Source organism: Anomaloglossus baeobatrachus, unplaced genomic scaffold (assembly GCF_048569485.1).
Source record: "Anomaloglossus baeobatrachus isolate aAnoBae1 unplaced genomic scaffold, aAnoBae1.hap1 Scaffold_384, whole genome shotgun sequence".
Classification (NCBI taxonomy): Eukaryota; Metazoa; Chordata; class Amphibia; order Anura; family Aromobatidae; genus Anomaloglossus; species Anomaloglossus baeobatrachus.
This window is the reverse complement of record NW_027443182.1, coordinates 1-27220: the sequence shown is the minus strand read 5'-3', so window position 1 is coordinate 27220 and position 27220 is coordinate 1. Positions and strand designations below refer to the sequence as shown.

The window sequence follows — 27220 nt, the reverse complement described above, 5'->3', positions numbered from 1 at the left end:
CTCTGCCTTTGTTTTGACCTCCTCGGGTACAACGGAGGAAACCTTTCTAAAAGACCTGTTGTAGATGGACAGAAGGAGCATACCGGTGGCTGTGTTGACCAGGAGGATGAACCATCCGATAGAATTCACAAAAAATTCCTTCGAGCCGGAATTGAACCAGCGACCTAAGGATTGCTGATTTACTGCTACAGTCCTCCGCTCTACCAGCTGAGCTATCGAAGGCATGTTTTGCTCATGCTTGAAAGCCTCCTAGTTTTAGCTGTTGGAGCCTTGAGCATGAGGTAAAAAGAAACTCTCGACTACCATGTGAAAAAAACAAAATCAGCTTTGGAGAATGCGGGCATCGATCCCGCTACCTCTCGCATGCTAAGCGAGCGCTCTACCACTTGAGCTAACCCCCCCTGGCATGGTAGACTTGCCTTTACTTTCTTCCCACACCCTGTGGTGGCTTTCACATAAAGTCAGGTGTGACGTTGCATTGTTACATGGCAACTGATTTCTGAAAAGTAGATCGCTTTTTTTTTTTTTTTTTTTTTTAAGTGCGGATACCATTTTGCCATAGTAGAAGATCATCGGAGGAGTTTATAGGGTGACGGGGGGCTTATGAATACATGCACACCTCTTCCAAGCAAACCCTTTGCACATATGTGCAGAACTGAGTGGTAAGGCATGAAAAAAGCCTTAATAATTTGGAGAAGAAAGTTGCGATGCAGCAAATACGCATGCAGAGCCATTGGTCTTTTTGGCTGTGGGGCTGAAAAACACCCGGGCTATAGGAAATGCTGTGACGTGGGGAATTCTTCTTTTTCCATCAGCATGCGATGAGCAGGGATTTGGGCCTTTGGTTTATATTTTTGATCAGAAACGCGTTTGTGTTGACAGAAGAGATTTGGCGACTTCTATGAAAATGATCTCATAGCAGAGGATGGTTTCGATCCATCGACCTCTGGGTTATGGGCCCAGCACGCTTCCGCTGCGCCACTCTGCTGCTGGATGCTGCTACCTTGAGGAGAATTTTACTTATCGACTGACTTTTGAAAAGTGACTAGAAGGGAGGGTGTCTATGGGATGGAATCCGACAGCAGGATCTTATTGTCGGCAACTTGAGCTCTACTGAGCACCGGCAATTGTCTCTTTGTTTTTGCTGATTTCTTTTTGTCATATTATGTTCAAAGGTTCCCCTGAGGAACCTGCGCCTGGCCTGGCTGGGAGTTCCCGTGGAAAGGCCAGACATCTGCGTCTCTGTGGCGCAATCGGTTAGCGCGTTCAGCTGTTAACCGAAAGGTTGGTGGTTCAAGCCCACCCAGGGACGTGGGCCACTTTTGCTTGAGTAGCATGCTACGGGGGAAGAAGATTCCACGTTGGCTTTCATCTGCTCTTCCAATAAAAAGCCCTGTTGCTTGCTCGCTACCTACCTTTTGAACTCCCTAGATACTACAGAAGAGACCTTTCTAAAAGAGCTCTTTGTCGATAGAGGGAAGGAGCTTAGCCGTGTTTTCCCAGGAACCATGGTCTCTTTTGCTGGCATCGCATGTTATGGGTGGAAAAGATTCCATGTTGGGTTTCAGCTGAGCTGCTCTCCCAACAAGTAAATCTCTGTTGCTCTCTGCCTTTGTTTTGACCTCCTCGGGTACAACGGAGGAAACCTTTCTAAAAGACCTGTTGTAGATGGACAGAAGGAGCATACCGGTGGCTGTGTTGACCAGGAGGATGAACCATCCGATAGAATTCACAAAAAATTCCTTCGAGCCGGAATTGAACCAGCGACCTAAGGATTGCTGATTTACTGCTACAGTCCTCCGCTCTACCAGCTGAGCTATCGAAGGCATGTTTTGCTCATGCTTGAAAGCCTCCTAGTTTTAGCTGTTGGAGCCTTGAGCATGAGGTAAAAAGAAACTCTCGACTACCATGTGAAAAAAACAAAATCAGCTTTGGAGAATGCGGGCATCGATCCCGCTACCTCTCGCATGCTAAGCGAGCGCTCTACCACTTGAGCTAATCCCCCCTGGCATGGTAGACTTGCCTTTACTTTCTTCCCACACCCTGTGGTGGCTTTCACATAAAGTCAGGTGTGACGTTGCATTGTTACATGGCAACTGATTTCTGAAAAGTAGATCGCTTTTTTTTTTTTTTTTTTTTTTTTTTAAGTGCGGATACCATTTTGCCATAGTAGAAGATCATCGGAGGAGTTTATAGGGTGACGGGGGGCTTATGAATACATGCACACCTCTTCCAAGCAAACCCTTTGCACATATGTGCAGAACTGAGTGGTAAGGCATGAAAAAAGCCTTAATAATTTGGAGAAGAAAGTTGCGATGCAGCAAATACGCATGCAGAGCCATTGGTCTTTTTGGCTGTGGGGCTGAAAAACACCCGGGCTATAGGAAATGCTGTGACGTGGGGAATTCTTCTTTTTCCATCAGCATGCGATGAGCAGGGATTTGGGCCTTTGGTTTATATTTTTGATCAGAAACGCGTTTGTGTTGACAGAAGAGATTTGGCGACTTCTATGAAAATGATCTCATAGCAGAGGATGGTTTCGATCCATCGACCTCTGGGTTATGGGCCCAGCACGCTTCCGCTGCGCCACTCTGCTGCTGGATGCTGCTACCTTGAGGAGAATTGTACTTATCGACTGACTTTTGAAAAGTGACTAGAAGGGAGGGTGTCTATGGGATGGAATCCGACAGCAGGATCTTATTGTCGGCAACTTGAGCTCTACTGAGCACCGGCAATTGTCTCTTTGTTTTTGCTGATTTCTTTTTGTCATATTATGTTCAAAGGTTCCCCTGAGGAACCTGCGCCTGGCCTTGCTGGGAGTTCCCGTGGAAAGGCCAGACATCTGGGTCTCTGTGGCGCAATCGGTTAGCGCGTTCGGCTGTTAACTGAAAGGTTGGTGGTTCAAGCCCACCCAGGGACGTGGGCCACTTTTGCTTGAGTAGCATGCTACGGGGGAAGAAGATTCCACGTTGGCTTTCATCTGCTCTTCCAATAAAAAGCCCTGTTGCTTGCTCGCTACCTACCTTTTGAACTCCCTAGATACTACAGAAGAGACCTTTCTAAAAGAGCTCTTTGTCGATAGAGGGAAGGAGCTTAGCCGTGTTTTCCCAGGAACCATGGTCTCTTTTGCTGGCATCGCATGTTATGGGTGGAAAAGATTCCATGTTGGGTTTCAGCTGAGCTGCTCTCCCAACAAGTAAATCTCTGTTGCTCTCTGCCTTTGTTTTGACCTCCTCGGGTACAACGGAGGAAACCTTTCTAAAAGACCTGTTGTAGATGGACAGAAGGAGCATACCGGTGGCTGTGTTGACCAGGAGGATGAACCATCCGATAGAATTCACAAAAAATTCCTTCGAGCCGGAATTGAACCAGCGACCTAAGGATTGCTGATTTACTGCTACAGTCCTCCGCTCTACCAGCTGAGCTATCGAAGGCATGTTTTGCTCATGCTTGAAAGCCTCCTAGTTTTAGCTGTTGGAGCCTTGAGCATGAGGTAAAAAGAAACTCTCGACTACCATGTGAAAAAAACAAAATCAGCTTTGGAGAATGCGGGCATCGATCCCGCTACCTCTCGCATGCTAAGCGAGCGCTCTACCACTTGAGCTAACCCCCCCTGGCATGGTAGACTTGCCTTTACTTTCTTCCCACACCCTGTGGTGGCTTTCACATAAAGTCAGGTGTGACGTTGCATTGTTACATGGCAACTGATTTCTGAAAAGTAGATCGCTTTTTTTTTTTTTTTTTTTTTTAAGTGCGGATACCATTTTGCCATAGTAGAAGATCATCGGAGGAGTTTATAGGGTGACGGGGGGCTTATGAATACATGCACACCTCTTCCAAGCAAACCCTTTGCACATATGTGCAGAACTGAGTGGTAAGGCATGAAAAAAGCCTTAATAATTTGGAGAAGAAAGTTGCGATGCAGCAAATACGCATGCAGAGCCATTGGTCTTTTTGGCTGTGGGGCTGAAAAACACCCGGGCTATAGGAAATGCTGTGACGTGGGGAATTCTTCTTTTTCCATCAGCATGCGATGAGCAGGGATTTGGGCCTTTGGTTTATATTTTTGATCAGAAACGCGTTTGTGTTGACAGAAGAGATTTGGCGACTTCTATGAAAATGATCTCATAGCAGAGGATGGTTTCGATCCATCGACCTCTGGGTTATGGGCCCAGCACGCTTCCGCTGCGCCACTCTGCTGCTGGATGCTGCTACCTTGAGGAGAATTTTACTTATCGACTGACTTTTGAAAAGTGACTAGAAGGGAGGGTGTCTATGGGATGGAATCCGACAGCAGGATCTTATTGTCGGCAACTTGAGCTCTACTGAGCACCGGCAATTGTCTCTTTGTTTTTGCTGATTTCTTTTTGTCATATTATGTTCAAAGGTTCCCCTGAGGAACCTGCGCCTGGCCTGGCTGGGAGTTCCCGTGGAAAGGCCAGACATCTGCGTCTCTGTGGCGCAATCGGTTAGCGCGTTCAGCTGTTAACCGAAAGGTTGGTGGTTCAAGCCCACCCAGGGACGTGGGCCACTTTTGCTTGAGTAGCATGCTACGGGGGAAGAAGATTCCACGTTGGCTTTCATCTGCTCTTCCAATAAAAAGCCCTGTTGCTTGCTCGCTACCTACCTTTTGAACTCCCTAGATACTACAGAAGAGACCTTTCTAAAAGAGCTCTTTGTCGATAGAGGGAAGGAGCTTAGCCGTGTTTTCCCAGGAACCATGGTCTCTTTTGCTGGCATCGCATGTTATGGGTGGAAAAGATTCCATGTTGGGTTTCAGCTGAGCTGCTCTCCCAACAAGTAAATCTCTGTTGCTCTCTGCCTTTGTTTTGACCTCCTCGGGTACAACGGAGGAAACCTTTCTAAAAGACCTGTTGTAGATGGACAGAAGGAGCATACCGGTGGCTGTGTTGACCAGGAGGATGAACCATCCGATAGAATTCACAAAAAATTCCTTCGAGCCGGAATTGAACCAGCGACCTAAGGATTGCTGATTTACTGCTACAGTCCTCCGCTCTACCAGCTGAGCTATCGAAGGCATGTTTTGCTCATGCTTGAAAGCCTCCTAGTTTTAGCTGTTGGAGCCTTGAGCATGAGGTAAAAAGAAACTCTCGACTACCATGTGAAAAAAACAAAATCAGCTTTGGAGAATGCGGGCATCGATCCCGCTACCTCTCGCATGCTAAGCGAGCGCTCTACCACTTGAGCTAACCCCCCCTGGCATGGTAGACTTGCCTTTACTTTCTTCCCACACCCTGTGGTGGCTTTCACATAAAGTCAGGTGTGACGTTGCATTGTTACATGGCAACTGATTTCTGAAAAGTAGATCGCTTTTTTTTTTTTTTTTTTTTTTAAGTGCGGATACCATTTTGCCATAGTAGAAGATCATCGGAGGAGTTTATAGGGTGACGGGGGGCTTATGAATACATGCACACCTCTTCCAAGCAAACCCTTTGCACATATGTGCAGAACTGAGTGGTAAGGCATGAAAAAAGCCTTAATAATTTGGAGAAGAAAGTTGCGATGCAGCAAATACGCATGCAGAGCCATTGGTCTTTTTGGCTGTGGGGCTGAAAAACACCCGGGCTATAGGAAATGCTGTGACGTGGGGAATTCTTCTTTTTCCATCAGCATGCGATGAGCAGGGATTTGGGCCTTTGGTTTATATTTTTGATCAGAAACGCGTTTGTGTTGACAGAAGAGATTTGGCGACTTCTATGAAAATGATCTCATAGCAGAGGATGGTTTCGATCCATCGACCTCTGGGTTATGGGCCCAGCACGCTTCCGCTGCGCCACTCTGCTGCTGGATGCTGCTACCTTGAGGAGAATTTTACTTATCGACTGACTTTTGAAAAGTGACTAGAAGGGAGGGTGTCTATGGGATGGAATCCGACAGCAGGATCTTATTGTCGGCAACTTGAGCTCTACTGAGCACCGGCAATTGTCTCTTTGTTTTTGCTGATTTCTTTTTGTCATATTATGTTCAAAGGTTCCCCTGAGGAACCTGCGCCTGGCCTGGCTGGGAGTTCCCGTGGAAAGGCCAGACATCTGCGTCTCTGTGGCGCAATCGGTTAGCGCGTTCAGCTGTTAACCGAAAGGTTGGTGGTTCAAGCCCACCCAGGGACGTGGGCCACTTTTGCTTGAGTAGCATGCTACGGGGGAAGAAGATTCCACGTTGGCTTTCATCTGCTCTTCCAATAAAAAGCCCTGTTGCTTGCTCGCTACCTACCTTTTGAACTCCCTAGATACTACAGAAGAGACCTTTCTAAAAGAGCTCTTTGTCGATAGAGGGAAGGAGCTTAGCCGTGTTTTCCCAGGAACCATGGTCTCTTTTGCTGGCATCGCATGTTATGGGTGGAAAAGATTCCATGTTGGGTTTCAGCTGAGCTGCTCTCCCAACAAGTAAATCTCTGTTGCTCTCTGCCTTTGTTTTGACCTCCTCGGGTACAACGGAGGAAACCTTTCTAAAAGACCTGTTGTAGATGGACAGAAGGAGCATACCGGTGGCTGTGTTGACCAGGAGGATGAACCATCCGATAGAATTCACAAAAAATTCCTTCGAGCCGGAATTGAACCAGCGACCTAAGGATTGCTGATTTACTGCTACAGTCCTCCGCTCTACCAGCTGAGCTATCGAAGGCATGTTTTGCTCATGCTTGAAAGCCTCCTAGTTTTAGCTGTTGGAGCCTTGAGCATGAGGTAAAAAGAAACTCTCGACTACCATGTGAAAAAAACAAAATCAGCTTTGGAGAATGCGGGCATCGATCCCGCTACCTCTCGCATGCTAAGCGAGCGCTCTACCACTTGAGCTAACCCCCCCTGGCATGGTAGACTTGCCTTTACTTTCTTCCCACACCCTGTGGTGGCTTTCACATAAAGTCAGGTGTGACGTTGCATTGTTACATGGCAACTGATTTCTGAAAAGTAGATCGCTTTTTTTTTTTTTTTTTTTTTTAAGTGCGGATACCATTTTGCCATAGTAGAAGATCATCGGAGGAGTTTATAGGGTGACGGGGGGCTTATGAATACATGCACACCTCTTCCAAGCAAACCCTTTGCACATATGTGCAGAACTGAGTGGTAAGGCATGAAAAAAGCCTTAATAATTTGGAGAAGAAAGTTGCGATGCAGCAAATACGCATGCAGAGCCATTGGTCTTTTTGGCTGTGGGGCTGAAAAACACCCGGGCTATAGGAAATGCTGTGACGTGGGGAATTCTTCTTTTTCCATCAGCATGCGATGAGCAGGGATTTGGGCCTTTGGTTTATATTTTTGATCAGAAACGCGTTTGTGTTGACAGAAGAGATTTGGCGACTTCTATGAAAATGATCTCATAGCAGAGGATGGTTTCGATCCATCGACCTCTGGGTTATGGGCCCAGCACGCTTCCGCTGCGCCACTCTGCTGCTGGATGCTGCTACCTTGAGGAGAATTTTACTTATCGACTGACTTTTGAAAAGTGACTAGAAGGGAGGGTGTCTATGGGATGGAATCCGACAGCAGGATCTTATTGTCGGCAACTTGAGCTCTACTGAGCACCGGCAATTGTCTCTTTGTTTTTGCTGATTTCTTTTTGTCATATTATGTTCAAAGGTTCCCCTGAGGAACCTGCGCCTGGCCTGGCTGGGAGTTCCCGTGGAAAGGCCAGACATCTGCGTCTCTGTGGCGCAATCGGTTAGCGCGTTCAGCTGTTAACCGAAAGGTTGGTGGTTCAAGCCCACCCAGGGACGTGGGCCACTTTTGCTTGAGTAGCATGCTACGGGGGAAGAAGATTCCACGTTGGCTTTCATCTGCTCTTCCAATAAAAAGCCCTGTTGCTTGCTCGCTACCTACCTTTTGAACTCCCTAGATACTACAGAAGAGACCTTTCTAAAAGAGCTCTTTGTCGATAGAGGGAAGGAGCTTAGCCGTGTTTTCCCAGGAACCATGGTCTCTTTTGCTGGCATCGCATGTTATGGGTGGAAAAGATTCCATGTTGGGTTTCAGCTGAGCTGCTCTCCCAACAAGTAAATCTCTGTTGCTCTCTGCCTTTGTTTTGACCTCCTCGGGTACAACGGAGGAAACCTTTCTAAAAGACCTGTTGTAGATGGACAGAAGGAGCATACCGGTGGCTGTGTTGACCAGGAGGATGAACCATCCGATAGAATTCACAAAAAATTCCTTCGAGCCGGAATTGAACCAGCGACCTAAGGATTGCTGATTTACTGCTACAGTCCTCCGCTCTACCAGCTGAGCTATCGAAGGCATGTTTTGCTCATGCTTGAAAGCCTCCTAGTTTTAGCTGTTGGAGCCTTGAGCATGAGGTAAAAAGAAACTCTCGACTACCATGTGAAAAAAACAAAATCAGCTTTGGAGAATGCGGGCATCGATCCCGCTACCTCTCGCATGCTAAGCGAGCGCTCTACCACTTGAGCTAATCCCCCCTGGCATGGTAGACTTGCCTTTACTTTCTTCCCACACCCTGTGGTGGCTTTCACATAAAGTCAGGTGTGACGTTGCATTGTTACATGGCAACTGATTTCTGAAAAGTAGATCGCTTTTTTTTTTTTTTTTTTTTTTTTTTAAGTGCGGATACCATTTTGCCATAGTAGAAGATCATCGGAGGAGTTTATAGGGTGACGGGGGGCTTATGAATACATGCACACCTCTTCCAAGCAAACCCTTTGCACATATGTGCAGAACTGAGTGGTAAGGCATGAAAAAAGCCTTAATAATTTGGAGAAGAAAGTTGCGATGCAGCAAATACGCATGCAGAGCCATTGGTCTTTTTGGCTGTGGGGCTGAAAAACACCCGGGCTATAGGAAATGCTGTGACGTGGGGAATTCTTCTTTTTCCATCAGCATGCGATGAGCAGGGATTTGGGCCTTTGGTTTATATTTTTGATCAGAAACGCGTTTGTGTTGACAGAAGAGATTTGGCGACTTCTATGAAAATGATCTCATAGCAGAGGATGGTTTCGATCCATCGACCTCTGGGTTATGGGCCCAGCACGCTTCCGCTGCGCCACTCTGCTGCTGGATGCTGCTACCTTGAGGAGAATTGTACTTATCGACTGACTTTTGAAAAGTGACTAGAAGGGAGGGTGTCTATGGGATGGAATCCGACAGCAGGATCTTATTGTCGGCAACTTGAGCTCTACTGAGCACCGGCAATTGTCTCTTTGTTTTTGCTGATTTCTTTTTGTCATATTATGTTCAAAGGTTCCCCTGAGGAACCTGCGCCTGGCCTTGCTGGGAGTTCCCGTGGAAAGGCCAGACATCTGCGTCTCTGTGGCGCAATCGGTTAGCGCGTTCGGCTGTTAACCGAAAGGTTGGTGGTTCAAGCCCACCCAGGGACGTGGGCCACTTTTGCTTGAGTAGCATGCTACGGGGGAAGAAGATTCCACGTTGGCTTTCATCTGCTCTTCCAATAAAAAGCCCTGTTGCTTGCTCGCTACCTACCTTTTGAACTCCCTAGATACTACAGAAGAGACCTTTCTAAAAGAGCTCTTTGTCGATAGAGGGAAGGAGCTTAGCCGTGTTTTCCCAGGAACCATGGTCTCTTTTGCTGGCATCGCATGTTATGGGTGGAAAAGATTCCATGTTGGGTTTCAGCTGAGCTGCTCTCCCAACAAGTAAATCTCTGTTGCTCTCTGCCTTTGTTTTGACCTCCTCGGGTACAACGGAGGAAACCTTTCTAAAAGACCTGTTGTAGATGGACAGAAGGAGCATACCGGTGGCTGTGTTGACCAGGAGGATGAACCATCCGATAGAATTCACAAAAAATTCCTTCGAGCCGGAATTGAACCAGCGACCTAAGGATTGCTGATTTACTGCTACAGTCCTCCGCTCTACCAGCTGAGCTATCGAAGGCATGTTTTGCTCATGCTTGAAAGCCTCCTAGTTTTAGCTGTTGGAGCCTTGAGCATGAGGTAAAAAGAAACTCTCGACTACCATGTGAAAAAAACAAAATCAGCTTTGGAGAATGCGGGCATCGATCCCGCTACCTCTCGCATGCTAAGCGAGCGCTCTACCACTTGAGCTAATCCCCCCTGGCATGGTAGACTTGCCTTTACTTTCTTCCCACACCCTGTGGTGGCTTTCACATAAAGTCAGGTGTGACGTTGCATTGTTACATGGCAACTGATTTCTGAAAAGTAGATCGCTTTTTTTTTTTTTTTTTTTTTAAGTGCGGATACCATTTTGCCATAGTAGAAGATCATCGGAGGAGTTTATAGGGTGACGGGGGGCTTATGAATACATGCACACCTCTTCCAAGCAAACCCTTTGCACATATGTGCAGAACTGAGTGGTAAGGCATGAAAAAAGCCTTAATAATTTGGAGAAGAAAGTTGCGATGCAGCAAATACGCATGCAGAGCCATTGGTCTTTTTGGCTGTGGGGCTGAAAAACACCCGGGCTATAGGAAAAGCTGGGACGTGGGGAATTCTTCTTTTTCCATCAGCATGTGATGAGCAGGGATTTGGGCCTTTGGTTTATATTTTTGATCAGAAACGCGTTTGTGTTGACAGAAGAGATTTGGTGACTTCTATGAAAATGATCTCATAGCAGAGGATGGTTTCGATCCATCGACCTCTGGGTTATGGGCCCAGCACGCTTCCGCTGCGCCACTCTGCTGCTGGATGCTGCTACCTTGAGGAGAATTGTACTTATCGACTGACTTTTGAAAAGTGACTAGAAGGGAGGGTGTCTATGGGATGGAATCCGACAGCAGGATCTTATTGTCGGCAACTTGAGCTCTACTGAGCACCGGCAATTGTCTCTTTGTTTTTGCTGATTTCTTTTTGTCATATTATGTTCAAAGGTTCCCCTGAGGAACCTGCGCCTGGCCTGGCTGGGAGTTCCCGTGGAAAGGCCAGACATCTGCGTCTCTGTGGCGCAATCGGTTAGCGCGTTCGGCTGTTAACCGAAAGGTTGGTGGTTCAAGCCCACCCAGGGACGTGGGCCACTTTTGCTTGAGTAGCATGCTACGGGGGAAGAAGATTCCACGTTGACTTTCATCTGCTCTTCCAATAAAAAGCCCTGTTGCTTGCTCGCTACCTACCTTTTGAACTCCCTAGATACTACAGAAGAGACCTTTCTAAAAGAGCTCTTTGTCGATAGAGGGAAGGAGCTTAGCCGTGTTTTCCCAGGAACCATGGTCTCTTTTGCTGGCATCGCATGTTATGGGTGGAAAAGATTCCATGTTGGGTTTCAGCTGAGCTGCTCTCCCAACAAGTAAATCTCTGTTGCTCTCTGCCTTTGTTTTGACCTCCTCGGGTACAACGGAGGAAACCTTTCTAAAAGACCTGTTGTAGATGGACAGAAGGAGCATACCGGTGGCTGTGTTGACCAGGAGGATGAACCATCCGATAGAATTCACAAAAAATTCCTTCGAGCCGGAATTGAACCAGCGACCTAAGGATTGCTGATTTACTGCTACAGTCCTCCGCTCTACCAGCTGAGCTATCGAAGGCATGTTTTGCTCATGCTTGAAAGCCTCCTAGTTTTAGCTGTTGGAGCCTTGAGCATGAGGTAAAAAGAAACTCTCGACTACCATGTGAAAAAAACAAAATCAGCTTTGGAGAATGCGGGCATCGATCCCGCTACCTCTCGCATGCTAAGCGAGCGCTCTACCACTTGAGCTAATCCCCCCTGGCATGGTAGACTTGCCTTTACTTTCTTCCCACACCCTGTGGTGGCTTTCACATAAAGTCAGGTGTGACGTTGCATTGTTACATGGCAACTGATTTCTGAAAAGTAGATCGCTTTTTTTTTTTTTTAAGTGCGGATACCATTTTGCCATAGTAGAAGATCATCGGAGGAGTTTATAGGGTGACGGGGGGCTTATGAATACATGCACACCTCTTCCAAGCAAACCCTTTGCACATATGTGCAGAACTGAGTGGTAAGGCATGAAAAAAGCCTTAATAATTTGGAGAAGAAAGTTGCGATGCAGCAAATACGCATGCAGAGCCATTGGTCTTTTTGGCTGTGGGGCTGAAAAACACCCGGGCTATAGGAAATGCTGTGACGTGGGGAATTCTTCTTTTTCCATCAGCATGTGATGAGCAGGGATTTGGGCCTTTGGTTTATATTTTTGATCAGAAACGCGTTTGTGTTGACAGAAGAGATTTGGCGACTTCTATGAAAATGATCTCATAGCAGAGGATGGTTTCGATCCATCGACCTCTGGGTTATGGGCCCAGCACGCTTCCGCTGCGCCACTCTGCTGCTGGATGCTGCTACCTTGAGGAGAATTGTACTTATCGACTGACTTTTGAAAAGTGACTAGAAGGGAGGGTGTCTATGGGATGGAATCCGACAGCAGGATCTTATTGTCGGCAACTTGAGCTCTACTGAGCACCGGCAATTGTCTCTTTGTTTTTGCTGATTTCTTTTTGTCATATTATGTTCAAAGGTTCCCCTGAGGAACCTGCGCCTGGCCTGGCTGGGAGTTCCCGTGGAAAGGCCAGACATCTGCGTCTCTTTGGCGCAATCGGTTAGCGCGTTCGGCTGTTAACCGAAAGGTTGGTGGTTCAAGCCCACCCAGGGACGTGGGCCACTTTTGCTTGAGTAGCATGCTACGGGGGAAGAAGATTCCACGTTGGCTTTCATCTGCTCTTCCAATAAAAAGCCCTGTTGCTTGCTCGCTACCTACCTTTTGAACTCCCTAGATACTACAGAAGAGACCTTTCTAAAAGACCTCTTTGTCGATAGAGGGAAGGAGCTTAGCCGTGTTTTCCCAGGAACCATGGTCTCTTTTGCTGGCATCGCATGTTATGGGTGGAAAAGATTCCATGTTGGGTTTCAGCTGAGCTGCTCTCCCAACAAGTAAATCTCTGTTGCTCTCTGCCTTTGTTTTGACCTCCTCGGGTACAACGGAGGAAACTTTTCTAAAAGACCTGTTGTAGATGGACAGAAGGAGCATACCGGTGGCTGTGTTGACCAGGAGGATGAACCATCCGATAGAATTCACAAAAAATTCCTTCGAGCCGGAATTGAACCAGCGACCTAAGGATTGCTGATTTACTGCTACAGTCCTCCGCTCTACCAGCTGAGCTATCGAAGGCATGTTTTGCTCATGCTTGAAAGCCTCCTAGTTTTAGCTGTTGGAGCCTTGAGCATGAGGTAAAAAGAAACTCTCGACTACCATGTGAAAAAAACAAAATCAGCTTTGGAGAATGCGGGCATCGATCCCGCTACCTCTCGCATGCTAAGCGAGCGCTCTACCACTTGAGCTAATCCCCCCTGGCATGGTAGACTTGCCTTTACTTTCTTCCCACACCCTGTGGTGGCTTTCACATAAAGTCAGGTGTGACGTTGCATTGTTACATGGTAACTGATTTCTGAAAAGTAGATCGCTTTTTTTTTTTTTTTTTTAAGTGCGGATACCATTTTGCCATAGTAGAAGATCATCGGAGGAGTTTATAGGGTGACGGGGGGCTTATGAATACATGCACACCTCTTCCAAGCAAACCCTTTGCACATATGTGCAGAACTGAGTGGTAAGGCATGAAAAAAGCCTTAATAATTTGGAGAAGAAAGTTGCGATGCAGCAAATACGCATGCAGAGCCATTGGTCTTTTTGGCTGTGGGGCTGAAAAACACCCGGGCTATAGGAAATGCTGTGACGTGGGGAATTCTTCTTTTTCCATCAGCATGTGATGAGCAGGGATTTGGGCCTTTGGTTTATATTTTTGATCAGAAACGCGTTTGTGTTGACAGAAGAGATTTGGCGACTTCTATGAAAATGATCTCATAGCAGAGGATGGTTTCGATCCATCGACCTCTGGGTTATGGGCCCAGCACGCTTCCGCTGCGCCACTCTGCTGCTGGATGTTGCTACCTTGAGGAGAATTGTACTTATCGACTGACTTTTGAAAAGTGACTAGAAGGGAGGGTGTCTATGGGATGGAATCCGACAGCAGGATCTTATTGTCGGCAACTTGAGCTCTACTGAGCACCGGCAATTGTCTCTTTGTTTTTGCTGATTTCTTTTTGTCATATTATGTTCAAAGGTTCCCCTGAGGAACCTGCGCCTGGCCTGGCTGGGAGTTCCCGTGGAAAGGCCAGACATCTGCGTCTCTGTGGCGCAATCGGTTAGCGCGTTCGGCTGTTAACCGAAAGGTTGGTGGTTCAAGCCCACCCAGGGACGTGGGCCACTTTTGCTTGAGTAGCATGCTACGGGGGAAGAAGATTCCACGTTGGCTTTCATCTGCTCTTCCAATAAAAAGCCCTGTTGCTTGCTCGCTACCTACCTTTTGAACTCCCTAGATACTACAGAAGAGACCTTTCTAAAAGAGCTCTTTGTCGATAGAGGGAAGGAGCTTAGCCGTGTTTTCCCAGGAACCATGGTCTCTTTTGCTGGCATCGCATGTTATGGGTGGAAAAGATTCCATGTTGGGTTTCAGCTGAGCTGCTCTCCCAACAAGTAAATCTCTGTTGCTCTCTGCCTTTGTTTTGACCTCCTCGGGTACAACGGAGGAAACCTTTCTAAAAGACCTGTTGTAGATGGACAGAAGGAGCATACCGGTGGCTGTGTTGACCAGGAGGATGAACCATCCGATAGAATTCACAAAAAATTCCTTCGAGCCGGAATTGAACCAGCGACCTAAGGATTGCTGATTTACTGCTACAGTCCTCCGCTCTACCAGCTGAGCTATCGAAGGCATGTTTTGCTCATGCTTGAAAGCCTCCTAGTTTTAGCTGTTGGAGCCTTGAGCATGAGGTAAAAAGAAACTCTCGACTACCATGTGAAAAAAACAAAATCAGCTTTGGAGAATGCGGGCATCGATCCCGCTACCTCTCGCATGCTAAGCGAGCGCTCTACCACTTGAGCTAATCCCCCCTGGCATGGTAGACTTGCCTTTACTTTCTTCCCACACCCTGTGGTGGCTTTCACATAAAGTCAGGTGTGACGTTGCATTGTTACATGGTAACTGATTTCTGAAAAGTAGATCGCTTTTTTTTTTTTTTTTTTAAGTGCGGATACCATTTTGCCATAGTAGAAGATCATCGGAGGAGTTTATAGGGTGACGGGGGGCTTATGAATACATGCACACCTCTTCCAAGCAAACCCTTTGCACATATGTGCAGAACTGAGTGGTAAGGCATGAAAAAAGCCTTAATAATTTGGAGAAGAAAGTTGCGATGCAGCAAATACGCATGCAGAGCCATTGGTCTTTTTGGCTGTGGGGCTGAAAAACACCCGGGCTATAGGAAATGCTGTGACGTGGGGAATTCTTCTTTTTCCATCAGCATGTGATGAGCAGGGATTTGGGCCTTTGGTTTATATTTTTGATCAGAAACGCGTTTGTGTTGACAGAAGAGATTTGGCGACTTCTATGAAAATGATCTCATAGCAGAGGATGGTTTCGATCCATCGACCTCTGGGTTATGGGCCCAGCACGCTTCCGCTGCGCCACTCTGCTGCTGGATGTTGCTACCTTGAGGAGAATTGTACTTATCGACTGACTTTTGAAAAGTGACTAGAAGGGAGGGTGTCTATGGGATGGAATCCGACAGCAGGATCTTATTGTCGGCAACTTGAGCTCTACTGAGCACCGGCAATTGTCTCTTTGTTTTTGCTGATTTCTTTTTGTCATATTATGTTCAAAGGTTCCCCTGAGGAACCTGCGCCTGGCCTGGCTGGGAGTTCCCGTGGAAAGGCCAGACATCTGCGTCTCTGTGGCGCAATCGGTTAGCGCGTTCGGCTGTTAACCGAAAGGTTGGTGGTTCAAGCCCACCCAGGGACGTGGGCCACTTTTGCTTGAGTAGCATGCTACGGGGGAAGAAGATTCCACGTTGGCTTTCATCTGCTCTTCCAATAAAAAGCCCTGTTGCTTGCTCGCTACCTACCTTTTGAACTCCCTAGATACTACAGAAGAGACCTTTCTAAAAGAGCTCTTTGTCGATAGAGGGAAGGAGCTTAGCCGTGTTTTCCCAGGAACCATGGTCTCTTTTGCTGGCATCGCATGTTATGGGTGGAAAAGATTCCATGTTGGGTTTCAGCTGAGCTGCTCTCCCAACAAGTAAATCTCTGTTGCTCTCTGCCTTTGTTTTGACCTCCTCGGGTACAACGGAGGAAACCTTTCTAAAAGACCTGTTGTAGATGGACAGAAGGAGCATACCGGTGGCTGTGTTGACCAGGAGGATGAACCATCCGATAGAATTCACAAAAAATTCCTTCGAGCCGGAATTGAACCAGCGACCTAAGGATTGCTGATTTACTGCTACAGTCCTCCGCTCTACCAGCTGAGCTATCGAAGGCATGTTTTGCTCATGCTTGAAAGCCTCCTAGTTTTAGCTGTTGGAGCCTTGAGCATGAGGTAAAAAGAAACTCTCGACTACCATGTGAAAAAAACAAAATCAGCTTTGGAGAATGCGGGCATCGATCCCGCTACCTCTCGCATGCTAAGCGAGCGCTCTACCACTTGAGCTAATCCCCCCTGGCATGGTAGACTTGCCTTTACTTTCTTCCCACACCCTGTGGTGGCTTTCACATAAAGTCAGGTGTGACGTTGCATTGTTACATGGTAACTGATTTCTGAAAAGTAGATCGCTTTTTTTTTTTTTTTTTTAAGTGCGGATACCATTTTGCCATAGTAGAAGATCATCGGAGGAGTTTATAGGGTGACGGGGGGCTTATGAATACATGCACACCTCTTCCAAGCAAACCCTTTGCACATATGTGCAGAACTGAGTGGTAAGGCATGAAAAAAGCCTTAATAATTTGGAGAAGAAAGTTGCGATGCAGCAAATACGCATGCAGAGCCATTGGTCTTTTTGGCTGTGGGGCTGAAAAACACCCGGGCTATAGGAAATGCTGTGACGTGGGGAATTCTTCTTTTTCCATCAGCATGTGATGAGCAGGGATTTGGGCCTTTGGTTTATATTTTTGATCAGAAACGCGTTTGTGTTGACAGAAGAGATTTGGCGACTTCTATGAAAATGATCTCATAGCAGAGGATGGTTTCGATCCATCGACCTCTGGGTTATGGGCCCAGCACGCTTCCGCTGCGCCACTCTGCTGCTGGATGCTGCTACCTTGAGGAGAATTGTACTTATCGACTGACTTTTGAAAAGTGACTAGAAGGGAGGGTGTCTATGGGATGGAATCCGACAGCAGGATCTTATTGTCGGCAACTTGAGCTCTACTGAGCACCGGCAATTGTCTCTTTGTTTTTGCTGATTTCTTTTTGTCATATTATGTTCAAAGGTTCCCCTGAGGAACCTGCGCCTGGCCTGGCTGGGAGTTCCCGTGGAAAGGCCAGACATCTGCGTCTCTTTGGCGCAATCGGTTAGCGCGTTCGGCTGTTAACCGAAAGGTTGGTGGTTCAAGCCCACCCAGTGACGTGGGCCACTTTTGCTTGAGTAGCATGCTACGGGGGAAGAAGATTCCACGTTGGCTTTCATCTGCTCTTCCAATAAAAAGCCCTGTTGCTTGCTCGCTACCTACCTTTTGAACTCCCTAGATACTACAGAAGAGACCTTTCTAAAAGAGCTCTTTGTCGATAGAGGGAAGGAGCTTAGCCGTGTTTTCCCAGGAACCATGGTCTCTTTTGCTGGCATCGCATGTTATGGGTGGAAAAGATTCCATGTTGGGTTTCAGCTGAGCTGCTCTCCCAACAAGTAAATCTCTGTTGCTCTCTGCCTTTGTTTTGACCTCCTCGGGTACAACGGAGGAAACCTTTCTAAAAGACCTGTTGTAGATGGACAGAAGGAGCATACCGGTGGCTGTGTTGACCAGGAGGATGAACCATCCGATAGAATTCACAAAAAATTCCTTCGAGCCGGAATTGAACCAGCGACCTAAGGACTGCTGATTTACTGCTACAGTCCTCCGCTCTACCAGCTGAGCTATCGAAGGCATGTTTTGCTCATGCTTGAAAGCCTCCTAGTTTTAGCTGTTGGAGCCTTGAGCATGAGGTAAAAAGAAACTCTCGACTACCATGTGAAAAAAACAAAATCAGCTTTGGAGAATGCGGGCATCGATCCCGCTACCTCTCGCATGCTAAGCGAGCGCTCTACCACTTGAGCTAATCCCCCCTGGCATGGTAGACTTGCCTTTACTTTCTTCCCACACCCTGTGGTGGCTTTCACATAAAGTCAGGTGTGACGTTGCATTGTTACATGGCAACTGATTTCTGAAAAGTAGATCGCTTTTTTTTTTTTTTTTTTTTTTTAAGTGCGGATACCATTTTGCCATAGTAGAAGATCATCGGAGGAGTTTATAGGGTGACGGGGGGCTTATGAATACATGCACACCTCTTCCAAGCAAACCCTTTGCACATGTGTGCAGAACTGAGTGGTAAGGCATGAAAAAAGCCTTAATAATTTGGAGAAGAAAGTTGCGATGCAGCAAATACGCATGCAGAGCCATTGGTCTTTTTGGCTGTGGGGCTGAAAAACACCCGGGCTATAGGAAATGCTGTGACGTGGGGAATTCTTCTTTTTCCATCAGCATGTGATGAGCAGGGATTTGGGCCTTTGGTTTATATTTTTGATCAGAAACGCGTTTGTGTTGACAGAAGAGATTTGGCGACTTCTATGAAAATGATCTCATAGCAGAGGATGGTTTCGATCCATCGACCTCTGGGTTATGGGCCCAGCACGCTTCCGCTGCGCCACTCTGCTGCTGGATGCTGCTACCTTGAGGAGAATTGTACTTATCGACTGACTTTTGAAAAGTGACTAGAAGGGAGGGTGTCTATGGGATGGAATCCGACAGCAGGATCTTATTGTCGGCAACTTGAGCTCTACTGAGCACCGGCAATTGTCTCTTTGTTTTTGCTGATTTCTTTTTGTCATATTATGTTCAAAGGTTCCCCTGAGGTACCTGCGCCTGGCCTTGCTGGGAGTTCCCGTGGAAAGGCCAGACATCTGCGTCTCTGTGGCGCAATCGGTTAGCGCGTTCGGCTGTTAACCGAAAGGTTGGTGGTTCAAGCCCACCCAGGGACGTGGGCCACTTTTGCTTGAGTAGCATGCTACGGGGGAAGAAGATTCCACGTTGGCTTTCATCTGCTCTTCCAATAAAAAGCCCTGTTGCTTGCTCGCTACCTACCTTTTGAACTCCCTAGATACTACAGAAGAGACCTTTCTAAAAGAGCTCTTTGTCGATAGAGGGAAGGAGCTTAGCCGTGTTTTCCCAGGAACCATGGTCTCTTTTGCTGGCATCGCATGTTATGGGTGGAAAAGATTCCATGTTGGGTTTCAGCTGAGCTGCTCTCCCAACAAGTAAATCTCTGTTGCTCTCTGCCTTTGTTTTGACCTCCTCGGGTACAACGGAGGAAACCTTTCTAAAAGACCTGTTGTAGATGGACAGAAGGAGCATACCGGTGGCTGTGTTGACCAGGAGGATGAACCATCCGATAGAATTCACAAAAAATTCCTTCGAGCCGGAATTGAACCAGCGACCTAAGAATTGCTGATTTACTGCTACAGTCCTCCGCTCTACCAGCTGAGCTATCGAAGGCATGTTTTGATCATGCTTGAAAGCCTCCTAGTTTTAGCTGTTGGAGCCTTGAGCATGAGGTAAAAAGAAACTCTCGACTACCATGTGAAAAAAACAAAATCAGCTTTGGAGAATGCGGGCATCGATCCCGCTACCTCTCGCATGCTAAGCGAGCGCTCTACCACTTGAGCTAATCCCCCCTGGCATGGTAGACTTGCCTTTACTTTCTTCCCACACCCTGTGGTGGCTTTCACATAAAGTCAGGTGTGACGTTGCATTGTTACATGGCAACTGATTTCTGAAAAGTAGATCGCTTTTTTTTTTTTTTTTTTTTTTTAAGTGCGGATACCATTTTGCCATAGTAGAAGATCATCGGAGGAGTTTATAGGGTGACGGGGGGCTTATGAATACATGCACACCTCTTCCAAGCAAACCCTTTGCACATGTGTGCAGAACTGAGTGGTAAGGCATGAAAAAAGCCTTAATAATTTGGAGAAGAAAGTTGCGATGCAGCAAATACGCATGCAGAGCCATTGGTCTTTTTGGCTGTGGGGCTGAAAAACACCCGGGCTATAGGAAATGCTGTGACGTGGGGAATTCTTCTTTTTCCATCAGCATGTGATGAGCAGGGATTTGGGCCTTTGGTTTATATTTTTGATCAGAAACGCGTTTGTGTTGACAGAAGAGATTTGGCGACTTCTATGAAAATGATCTCATAGCAGAGGATGGTTTCGATCCATCGACCTCTGGGTTATGGGCCCAGCACGCTTCCGCTGCGCCACTCTGCTGCTGGATGCTGCTACCTTGAGGAGAATTGTACTTATCGACTGACTTTTGAAAAGTGACTAGAAGGGAGGGTGTCTATGGGATGGAATCCGACAGCAGGATCTTATTGTCGGCAACTTGAGCTCTACTGAGCACCGGCAATTGTCTCTTTGTTTTTGCTGATTTCTTTTTGTCATATTATGTTCAAAGGTTCCCCTGAGGTACCTGCGCCTGGCCTTGCTGGGAGTTCCCGTGGAAAGGCCAGACATCTGCGTCTCTGTGGCGCAATCGGTTAGCGCGTTCGGCTGTTAACCGAAAGGTTGGTGGTTCAAGCCCACCCAGGGACGTGGGCCACTTTTGCTTGAGTAGCATGCTACGGGGGAAGAAGATTCCACGTTGGCTTTCATCTGCTCTTCCAATAAAAAGCCCTGTTGCTTGCTCGCTACCTACCTTTTGAACTCCCTAGATACTACAGAAGAGACCTTTCTAAAAGAGCTCTTTGTCGATAGAGGGACGGAGCTTAGCCGTGTTTTCCCAGGAACCATGGTCTCTTTTGCTGGCATCGCATGTTATGGGTGGAAAAGATTCCATGTTGGGTTTCAGCTGAGCTGCTCTCCCAACAAGTAAATCTCTGTTGCTCTCTGCCTTTGTTTTGACCTCCTCGGGTACAACGGAGGAAACCTTTCTAAAAGACCTGTTGTAGATGGACAGAAGGAGCATACCGGTGGCTGTGTTGACCAGGAGGATGAACCATCCGATAGAATTCACAAAAAATTCCTTCGAGCCGGAATTGAACCAGCGACCTAAGGATTGCTGATTTACTGCTACAGTCCTCCGCTCTACCAGCTGAGCTATCGAAGGCATGTTTTGCTCATGCTTGAAAGCCTCCTAGTTTTAGCTGTTGGAGCCTTGAGCATGAGGTAAAAAGAAACTCTCGACTACCATGTGAAAAAAACAAAATCAGCTTTGGAGAATGCGGGCATCGATCCCGCTACCTCTCGCATGCTAAGCGAGCGCTCTACCACTTGAGCTAATCCCCCCTGGCATGGTAGACTTGCCTTTACTTTCTTCCCACACCCTGTGGTGGCTTTCACATAAAGTCAGGTGTGACGTTGCATTGTTACATGGCAACTGATTTCTGAAAAGTAGATCGCTTTTTTTTTTTTTTTTTTTTTTAAGTGCGGATACCATTTTGCCATAGTAGAAGATCATCGGAGGAGTTTATAGGGTGACGGGGGGCTTATGAATACATGCACACCTCTTCCAAGCAAACCCTTTGCACATGTGTGCAGAACTGAGTGGTAAGGCATGAAAAAAGCCTTAATAATTTGGAGAAGAAAGTTGCGATGCAGCAAATACGCATGCAGAGCCATTGGTCTTTTTGGCTGTGGGGCTGAAAAACACCCGGGCTATAGGAAATGCTGTGACGTGGGGAATTCTTCTTTTTCCATCAGCATGTGATGAGCAGGGATTTGGGCCTTTGGTTTATATTTTTGATCAGAAACGCGTTTGTGTTGACAGAAGAGATTTGGCGACTTCTATGAAAATGATTTCATAGCAGAGGATGGTTTCGATCCATCGACCTCTGGGTTATGGGCCCAGCACGCTTCCGCTGCGCCACTCTGCTGCTGGATGCTGCTACCTTGAGGAGAATTGTACTTATCGACTGACTTTTGAAAAGTGACTAGAAGGGAGGGTGTCTATGGGATGGAATCCGACAGCAGGATCTTATTGTCGGCAACTTGAGCTCTACTGAGCACCGGCAATTGTCTCTTTGTTTTTGCTGATTTCTTTTTGTCATATTATGTTCAAAGGTTCCCCTGAGGTACCTGCGCCTGGCCTTGCTGGGAGTTCCCGTGGAAAGGCCAGACATCTGCGTCTCTGTGGCGCAATCGGTTAGCGCGTTCGGCAGTTAACCGAAAGGTTGGTGGTTCAAGCCCACCCAGGGATGTGGGCCACTTTTGCTTGAGTAGCATGCTACGGGGGAAGAAGATTCCACGTTGGCTTTCATCTGCTCTTCCAATAAAAAGCCCTGTTGCTTGCTCGCTACCTACCTTTTGAACTCCCTAGATACTACAGAAGAGACCTTTCTAAAAGAGCTCTTTGTCGATAGAGGGACGGAGCTTAGCCGTGTTTTCCCAGGAACCATGGTCTCTTTTGCTGGCATCGCATGTTATGGGTGGAAAAGATTCCATGTTGGGTTTCAGCTGAGCTGCTCTCCCAACAAGTAAATCTCTGTTGCTCTCTGCCTTTGTTTTGACCTCCTCGGGTACAACGGAGGAAACCTTTCTAAAAGACCTGTTGTAGATGGACAGAAGGAGCATACCGGTGGCTGTGTTGACCAGGAGGATGAACCATCCGATAGAATTCACAAAAAATTCCTTCGAGCCGGAATTGAACCAGCGACCTAAGGATTGCTGATTTACTGCTACAGTCCTCCGCTCTACCAGCTGAGCTATCGAAGGCATGTTTTGCTCATGCTTGAAAGCCTCCTAGTTTTAGCTGTTGGAGCCTTGAGCATGAGGTAAAAAGAAACTCTCGACTACCATGTGAAAAAAACAAAATCAGCTTTGGAGAATGCGGGCATCGATCCCGCTACCTCTCGCATGCTAAGCGAGCGCTCTACCACTTGAGCTAATCCCCCCTGGCATGGTAGACTTGCCTTTACTTTCTTCCCACACCCTGTGGTGGCTTTCACATAAAGTCAGGTGTGACGTTGCATTGTTACATGGCAACTGATTTCTGAAAAGTAGATCGCTTTTTTTTTTTTAAGTGCGGATACCATTTTGCCATAGTAGAAGATCATCGGAGGAGTTTATAGGGTGACGGGGGGCTTATGAATACATGCACACCTCTTCCAAGCAAACCCTTTGCACATGTGTGCAGAACTGAGTGGTAAGGCATGAAAAAAGCCTTAATAATTTGGAGAAGAAAGTTGCGATGCAGCAAATACGCATGCAGAGCCATTGGTCTTTTTGGCTGTGGGGCTGAAAAACACCCGGGCTATAGGAAATACTGTGACGTGGGGAATTCTTCTTTTTCCATCAGCATGTGATGAGCAGGGATTTGGGCCTTTGGTTTATATTTTTGATCAGAAACGCGTTTGTGTTGACAGAAGAGATTTGGCGACTTCTATGAAAATGATCTCATAGCAGAGGATGGTTTCGATCCATCGACCTCTGGGTTATGGGCCCAGCACGCTTCCGCTGCGCCACTCTGCTGCTGGATGCTGCTACCTTGAGGAGAATTGTACTTATCGACTGACTTTTGAAAAGTGACTAGAAGGGAGGGTGTCTATGGGATGGAATCCGACAGCAGGATCTTATTGTCGGCAACTTGAGCTCTACTGAGCACCGGCAATTGTCTCTTTGTTTTTGCTGATTTCTTTTTGTCATATTATGTTCAAAGGTTCCCCTGAGGAACCTGCGCCTGGCCTGGCTGGGAGTTCCCGTGGAAAGGCCAGACATCTGCGTCTCTGTGGCGCAATCGGTTAGCGCGTTCGGCTGTTAACTGAAAGGTTGGTGGTTCAAGCCCACCCAGGGACGTGGGCCACTTTTGCTTGAGTAGCATGCTACGGGGGAAGAAGATTCCACGTTGGCTTTCATCTGCTCTTCCAATAAAAAGCCCTGTTGCTTGCTCGCTACCTACCTTTTGAACTCCCTAGATACTACAGAAGAGACCTTTCTAAAAGAGCTCTTTGTCGATAGAGGGAAGGAGCTTAGCCGTGTTTTCCCAGGAACCATGGTCTCTTTTGCTGGCATCGCATGTTAAGGGTGGAAAAGATTCCATGTTGGGTTTCAGCTGAGCTGCTCTCCCAACAAGTAAATCTCTGTTGCTCTCTGCCTTTGTTTTGACCTCCTCGGGTACAACGGAGGAAACCTTTCTAAAAGACCTGTTGTAGATGGACAGAAGGAGCATACCGGTGGCTGTGTTGACCAGGAGGATGAACCATCCGATAGAATTCACAAAAAATTCCTTCGAGCCAGAATTGAACCAGCGACCTAAGGATTGCTGATTTACTGCTACAGTCCTCCGCTCTACCAGCTGAGCTATCGAAGGCATGTTTTGCTCATGCTTGAAAGCCTCCTAGTTTTAGCTGTTGGAGCCTTGAGCATGAGGTAAAAAGAAACTCTCGACTACCATGTGAAAAAAACAAAATCAGCTTTGGAGAATGCGGGCATCGATCCCGCTACCTCTCGCATGCTAAGCGAGCGCTCTACCACTTGAGCTAATCCCCCCTGGCATGGTAGACTTGCCTTTACTTTCTTCCCACACCCTGTGGTGGCTTTCACATAAAGTCAGGTGTGACGTTGCATTGTTACATGGCAACTGATTTCTGAAAAGTAGATCGCTTTTTTTTTTTTTTTTTTTTTTAAGTGCGGATACCATTTTGCCATAGTAGAAGATCATCGGAGGAGTTTATAGGGTGATGGGGGGCTTATGAATACATGCACACCTCTTCCAAGCAAACCCTTTGCACATATGTGCAGAACTGAGTGGTAAGGCATGAAAAAAGCCTTAATAATTTGGAGAAGAAAGTTGCGATGCAGCAAATACGCATGCAGAGCCATTGGTCTTTTTGGCTGTGGGGCTGAAAAACACCCGGGCTATAGGAAATGCTGTGACGTGGGGAATTCTTCTTTTTCCATCAGCATGTGATGAGCAGGGATTTGGGCCTTTGGTTTATATTTTTGATCAGAAACGCGTTTGTGTTGACAGAAGAGATTTGGCGACTTCTATGAAAATGATCTCATAGCAGAGGATGGTTTCGATCCATCGACCTCTGGGTTATGGGCCCAGCACGCTTCCGCTGCGCCACTCTGCTGCTGGATGCTGCTACCTTGAGGAGAATTGTACTTATCGACTGACTTTTGAAAAGTGACTAGAAGGGAGGGTGTCTATGGGATGGAATCCGACAGCAGGATCTTATTGTCGGCAACTTGAGCTCTACTGAGCACCGGCAATTGTCTCTTTGTTTTTGCTGATTTCTTTTTGTCATATTATGTTCAAAGGTTCCCCTGAGGAACCTGCGCCTGGCCTGGCTGGGAGTTCCCGTGGAAAGGCCAGACATCTGCGTCTCTTTGGCGCAATCGGTTAGCGCGTTCGGCTGTTAACCGAAAGGTTGGTGGTTCAAGCCCACCCAGGGACGTGGGCCACTTTTGCTTGAGTAGCATGCTACGGGGGAAGAAGATTCCACGTTGGCTTTCATCTGCTCTTCCAATAAAAAGCCCTGTTGCTTGCTCGCTACCTACCTTTTGAACTCCCTAGATACTACAGAAGAGACCTTTCTAAAAGAGCTCTTTGTCGATAGAGGGAAGGAGCTTAGCCGTGTTTTCCCAGGAACCATGGTCTCTTTTGCTGGCATCGCATGTTATGGGTGGAAAAGATTCCATGTTGGGTTTCAGCTGAGCTGCTCTCCCAACAAGTACATCTCTGTTGCTCTCTGCCTTTGTTTTGACCTCCTCGGGTACAACGGAGGAAACCTTTCTAAAAGACCTGTTGTAGATGGACAGAAGGAGCATACCGGTGGCTGTGTTGACCAGGAGGATGAACCATCCGATAGAATTCACAAAAAATTCCTTCGAGCCGGAATTGAACCAGCGACCTAAGGATTGCTGATTTACTGCTACAGTCCTCCGCTCTACCAGCTGAGCTATCGAAGGCATGTTTTGCTCATGCTTGAAAGCCTCCTAGTTTTAGCTGTTGGAGCCTTGAGCATGAGGTAAAAAGAAACTCTCGACTACCATGTGAAAAAAACAAAATCAGCTTTGGAGAATGCGGGCATCGATCCCGCTACCTCTCGCATGCTAAGTGAGCGCTCTACCACTTGAGCTAATCCCCCCTGGCATGGTAGACTTGCCTTTACTTTCTTCCCACACCCTGTGGTGGCTTTCACATAAAGTCAGGTGTGACGTTGCATTGTTACATGGCAACTGATTTCTGAAAAGTAGATCGCTTTTTTTTTTTTTTTTTAAGTGCGGATACCATTTTGCCATAGTAGAAGATCATCGGAGGAGTTTATAGGGTGACGGGGGGCTTATGAATACATGCACACCTCTTCCAAGCAAACCCTTTGCACATATGTGCAGAACTGAGTGGTAAGGCATGAAAAAAGCCTTAATAATTTGGAGAAGAAAGTTGCGATGCAGCAAATACGCATGCAGAGCCATTGGTCTTTTTGGCTGTGGGGCTGAAAAACACCCGGGCTATAGGAAATGCTGTGACGTGGGGAATTCTTCTTTTTCCATCAGCATGTGATGAGCAGGGATTTGGGCCTTTGGTTTATATTTTTGATCAGAAACGCGTTTGTGTTGACAGAAGAGATTTGGCGACTTCTATGAAAATGATCTCATAGCAGAGGATGGTTTCGATCCATCGACCTCTGGGTTATGGGCCCAGCACGCTTCCGCTGCGCCACTCTGCTGCTGGATGCTGCTACCTTGAGGAGAATTGTACTTATCGACTGACTTTTGAAAAGTGACTAGAAGGGAGGGTGTCTATGGGATGGAATCCGACAGCAGGATCTTATTGTCGGCAACTTGAGCTCTACTGAGCACCGGCAATTGTCTCTTTGTTTTTGCTGATTTCTTTTTGTCATATTATGTTCAAAGGTTCCCCTGAGGAACCTGCGCCTGGCCTTGCTGGGAGTTCCCGTGGAAAGGCCAGACATCTGCGTCTCTGTGGCGAAATCGGTTAGCGCGTTCGGCTGTTAACCGAAAGGTTGGTGGTTCAAGCCCACCCAGGGACGTGGGCCACTTTTGCTTGAGTAGCATGCTACGGGGGAAGAAGATTCCACGTTGGCTTTCATCTGCTCTTCCAATAAAAAGCCCTGTTGCTTGCTCGCTACCTACCTTTTGAACTCCCTAGATACTACAGAAGAGACCTTTCTAAAAGAGCTCTTTGTCGATAGAGGGAAGGAGCTTAGCCGTGTTTTCCCAGGAACCATGGTCTCTTTTGCTGGCATCGCATGTTATGGGTGGAAAAGATTCCATGTTGGGTTTCAGCTGAGCTGCTCTCC

At 47.1% G+C, this 27220-nt stretch overlaps 37 non-coding genes across 37 annotated transcripts; 6 read left to right on the top strand and 31 right to left on the bottom strand.

The window, feature by feature from the left end:
• Nucleotides 1–136: 136 nt before the first annotated feature.
• On the bottom strand, nucleotides 137–222 carry TRNAY-GUA (transfer RNA tyrosine (anticodon GUA)). Its single transcript is given in 2 exon segments — nucleotides 137–172; nucleotides 186–222. It is a non-coding gene; the product is annotated as a tRNA-Tyr (tRNA).
• Nucleotides 223–328: 106 nt separating this feature from the next.
• On the bottom strand, nucleotides 329–401 carry TRNAA-AGC (transfer RNA alanine (anticodon AGC)). The gene has a single exon. It is a non-coding gene; the product is annotated as a tRNA-Ala (tRNA).
• A 1339-nt stretch (nucleotides 402–1740) lies between these two features.
• On the bottom strand, nucleotides 1741–1826 carry TRNAY-GUA (transfer RNA tyrosine (anticodon GUA)). The gene is given in 2 exon segments: nucleotides 1741–1776; nucleotides 1790–1826. It is a non-coding gene; the product is annotated as a tRNA-Tyr (tRNA).
• A 106-nt stretch (nucleotides 1827–1932) lies between these two features.
• On the bottom strand, nucleotides 1933–2005 carry TRNAA-AGC (transfer RNA alanine (anticodon AGC)). Its single transcript has one exon. It is a non-coding gene; the product is annotated as a tRNA-Ala (tRNA).
• Nucleotides 2006–3348: 1343 nt separating this feature from the next.
• Nucleotides 3349–3434, bottom strand: TRNAY-GUA (transfer RNA tyrosine (anticodon GUA)). The gene is given in 2 exon segments: nucleotides 3349–3384; nucleotides 3398–3434. It is a non-coding gene; the product is annotated as a tRNA-Tyr (tRNA).
• A 106-nt stretch (nucleotides 3435–3540) lies between these two features.
• TRNAA-AGC (transfer RNA alanine (anticodon AGC)) lies at nucleotides 3541–3613 on the bottom strand. The gene has a single exon. It is a non-coding gene; the product is annotated as a tRNA-Ala (tRNA).
• Nucleotides 3614–4952: 1339 nt separating this feature from the next.
• On the bottom strand, nucleotides 4953–5038 carry TRNAY-GUA (transfer RNA tyrosine (anticodon GUA)). Its single transcript is given in 2 exon segments — nucleotides 4953–4988; nucleotides 5002–5038. It is a non-coding gene; the product is annotated as a tRNA-Tyr (tRNA).
• A 106-nt stretch (nucleotides 5039–5144) lies between these two features.
• On the bottom strand, nucleotides 5145–5217 carry TRNAA-AGC (transfer RNA alanine (anticodon AGC)). The gene has a single exon. It is a non-coding gene; the product is annotated as a tRNA-Ala (tRNA).
• A 1339-nt stretch (nucleotides 5218–6556) lies between these two features.
• On the bottom strand, nucleotides 6557–6642 carry TRNAY-GUA (transfer RNA tyrosine (anticodon GUA)). The gene is given in 2 exon segments: nucleotides 6557–6592; nucleotides 6606–6642. It is a non-coding gene; the product is annotated as a tRNA-Tyr (tRNA).
• Nucleotides 6643–6748: 106 nt separating this feature from the next.
• Nucleotides 6749–6821, bottom strand: TRNAA-AGC (transfer RNA alanine (anticodon AGC)). The gene has a single exon. It is a non-coding gene; the product is annotated as a tRNA-Ala (tRNA).
• Nucleotides 6822–8160: 1339 nt separating this feature from the next.
• Nucleotides 8161–8246, bottom strand: TRNAY-GUA (transfer RNA tyrosine (anticodon GUA)). The gene is given in 2 exon segments: nucleotides 8161–8196; nucleotides 8210–8246. It is a non-coding gene; the product is annotated as a tRNA-Tyr (tRNA).
• A 106-nt stretch (nucleotides 8247–8352) lies between these two features.
• TRNAA-AGC (transfer RNA alanine (anticodon AGC)) lies at nucleotides 8353–8425 on the bottom strand. Its single transcript has one exon. It is a non-coding gene; the product is annotated as a tRNA-Ala (tRNA).
• An 841-nt stretch (nucleotides 8426–9266) lies between these two features.
• On the top strand, nucleotides 9267–9340 carry TRNAN-GUU (transfer RNA asparagine (anticodon GUU)). The gene has a single exon. It is a non-coding gene; the product is annotated as a tRNA-Asn (tRNA).
• Nucleotides 9341–9768: 428 nt separating this feature from the next.
• TRNAY-GUA (transfer RNA tyrosine (anticodon GUA)) lies at nucleotides 9769–9854 on the bottom strand. Its single transcript is given in 2 exon segments — nucleotides 9769–9804; nucleotides 9818–9854. It is a non-coding gene; the product is annotated as a tRNA-Tyr (tRNA).
• Nucleotides 9855–9960: 106 nt separating this feature from the next.
• TRNAA-AGC (transfer RNA alanine (anticodon AGC)) lies at nucleotides 9961–10033 on the bottom strand. The gene has a single exon. It is a non-coding gene; the product is annotated as a tRNA-Ala (tRNA).
• Nucleotides 10034–10869: 836 nt separating this feature from the next.
• TRNAN-GUU (transfer RNA asparagine (anticodon GUU)) lies at nucleotides 10870–10943 on the top strand. Its single transcript has one exon. It is a non-coding gene; the product is annotated as a tRNA-Asn (tRNA).
• Nucleotides 10944–11371: 428 nt separating this feature from the next.
• On the bottom strand, nucleotides 11372–11457 carry TRNAY-GUA (transfer RNA tyrosine (anticodon GUA)). The gene is given in 2 exon segments: nucleotides 11372–11407; nucleotides 11421–11457. It is a non-coding gene; the product is annotated as a tRNA-Tyr (tRNA).
• Nucleotides 11458–11563: 106 nt separating this feature from the next.
• On the bottom strand, nucleotides 11564–11636 carry TRNAA-AGC (transfer RNA alanine (anticodon AGC)). The gene has a single exon. It is a non-coding gene; the product is annotated as a tRNA-Ala (tRNA).
• Nucleotides 11637–12967: 1331 nt separating this feature from the next.
• TRNAY-GUA (transfer RNA tyrosine (anticodon GUA)) lies at nucleotides 12968–13053 on the bottom strand. Its single transcript is given in 2 exon segments — nucleotides 12968–13003; nucleotides 13017–13053. It is a non-coding gene; the product is annotated as a tRNA-Tyr (tRNA).
• Nucleotides 13054–13159: 106 nt separating this feature from the next.
• TRNAA-AGC (transfer RNA alanine (anticodon AGC)) lies at nucleotides 13160–13232 on the bottom strand. Its single transcript has one exon. It is a non-coding gene; the product is annotated as a tRNA-Ala (tRNA).
• Nucleotides 13233–14065: 833 nt separating this feature from the next.
• Nucleotides 14066–14139, top strand: TRNAN-GUU (transfer RNA asparagine (anticodon GUU)). Its single transcript has one exon. It is a non-coding gene; the product is annotated as a tRNA-Asn (tRNA).
• A 428-nt stretch (nucleotides 14140–14567) lies between these two features.
• Nucleotides 14568–14653, bottom strand: TRNAY-GUA (transfer RNA tyrosine (anticodon GUA)). Its single transcript is given in 2 exon segments — nucleotides 14568–14603; nucleotides 14617–14653. It is a non-coding gene; the product is annotated as a tRNA-Tyr (tRNA).
• A 106-nt stretch (nucleotides 14654–14759) lies between these two features.
• On the bottom strand, nucleotides 14760–14832 carry TRNAA-AGC (transfer RNA alanine (anticodon AGC)). Its single transcript has one exon. It is a non-coding gene; the product is annotated as a tRNA-Ala (tRNA).
• Nucleotides 14833–15665: 833 nt separating this feature from the next.
• On the top strand, nucleotides 15666–15739 carry TRNAN-GUU (transfer RNA asparagine (anticodon GUU)). The gene has a single exon. It is a non-coding gene; the product is annotated as a tRNA-Asn (tRNA).
• Nucleotides 15740–16167: 428 nt separating this feature from the next.
• TRNAY-GUA (transfer RNA tyrosine (anticodon GUA)) lies at nucleotides 16168–16253 on the bottom strand. Its single transcript is given in 2 exon segments — nucleotides 16168–16203; nucleotides 16217–16253. It is a non-coding gene; the product is annotated as a tRNA-Tyr (tRNA).
• A 106-nt stretch (nucleotides 16254–16359) lies between these two features.
• TRNAA-AGC (transfer RNA alanine (anticodon AGC)) lies at nucleotides 16360–16432 on the bottom strand. The gene has a single exon. It is a non-coding gene; the product is annotated as a tRNA-Ala (tRNA).
• Nucleotides 16433–17959: 1527 nt separating this feature from the next.
• TRNAA-AGC (transfer RNA alanine (anticodon AGC)) lies at nucleotides 17960–18032 on the bottom strand. The gene has a single exon. It is a non-coding gene; the product is annotated as a tRNA-Ala (tRNA).
• An 838-nt stretch (nucleotides 18033–18870) lies between these two features.
• TRNAN-GUU (transfer RNA asparagine (anticodon GUU)) lies at nucleotides 18871–18944 on the top strand. The gene has a single exon. It is a non-coding gene; the product is annotated as a tRNA-Asn (tRNA).
• Nucleotides 18945–19372: 428 nt separating this feature from the next.
• TRNAY-GUA (transfer RNA tyrosine (anticodon GUA)) lies at nucleotides 19373–19458 on the bottom strand. Its single transcript is given in 2 exon segments — nucleotides 19373–19408; nucleotides 19422–19458. It is a non-coding gene; the product is annotated as a tRNA-Tyr (tRNA).
• Nucleotides 19459–19564: 106 nt separating this feature from the next.
• TRNAA-AGC (transfer RNA alanine (anticodon AGC)) lies at nucleotides 19565–19637 on the bottom strand. Its single transcript has one exon. It is a non-coding gene; the product is annotated as a tRNA-Ala (tRNA).
• An 838-nt stretch (nucleotides 19638–20475) lies between these two features.
• On the top strand, nucleotides 20476–20549 carry TRNAN-GUU (transfer RNA asparagine (anticodon GUU)). Its single transcript has one exon. It is a non-coding gene; the product is annotated as a tRNA-Asn (tRNA).
• A 428-nt stretch (nucleotides 20550–20977) lies between these two features.
• TRNAY-GUA (transfer RNA tyrosine (anticodon GUA)) lies at nucleotides 20978–21063 on the bottom strand. Its single transcript is given in 2 exon segments — nucleotides 20978–21013; nucleotides 21027–21063. It is a non-coding gene; the product is annotated as a tRNA-Tyr (tRNA).
• Nucleotides 21064–21169: 106 nt separating this feature from the next.
• On the bottom strand, nucleotides 21170–21242 carry TRNAA-AGC (transfer RNA alanine (anticodon AGC)). Its single transcript has one exon. It is a non-coding gene; the product is annotated as a tRNA-Ala (tRNA).
• Nucleotides 21243–22581: 1339 nt separating this feature from the next.
• Nucleotides 22582–22667, bottom strand: TRNAY-GUA (transfer RNA tyrosine (anticodon GUA)). Its single transcript is given in 2 exon segments — nucleotides 22582–22617; nucleotides 22631–22667. It is a non-coding gene; the product is annotated as a tRNA-Tyr (tRNA).
• A 106-nt stretch (nucleotides 22668–22773) lies between these two features.
• TRNAA-AGC (transfer RNA alanine (anticodon AGC)) lies at nucleotides 22774–22846 on the bottom strand. The gene has a single exon. It is a non-coding gene; the product is annotated as a tRNA-Ala (tRNA).
• Nucleotides 22847–24367: 1521 nt separating this feature from the next.
• Nucleotides 24368–24440, bottom strand: TRNAA-AGC (transfer RNA alanine (anticodon AGC)). The gene has a single exon. It is a non-coding gene; the product is annotated as a tRNA-Ala (tRNA).
• A 1339-nt stretch (nucleotides 24441–25779) lies between these two features.
• On the bottom strand, nucleotides 25780–25865 carry TRNAY-GUA (transfer RNA tyrosine (anticodon GUA)). Its single transcript is given in 2 exon segments — nucleotides 25780–25815; nucleotides 25829–25865. It is a non-coding gene; the product is annotated as a tRNA-Tyr (tRNA).
• Nucleotides 25866–27220: the final 1355 nt, after the last annotated feature.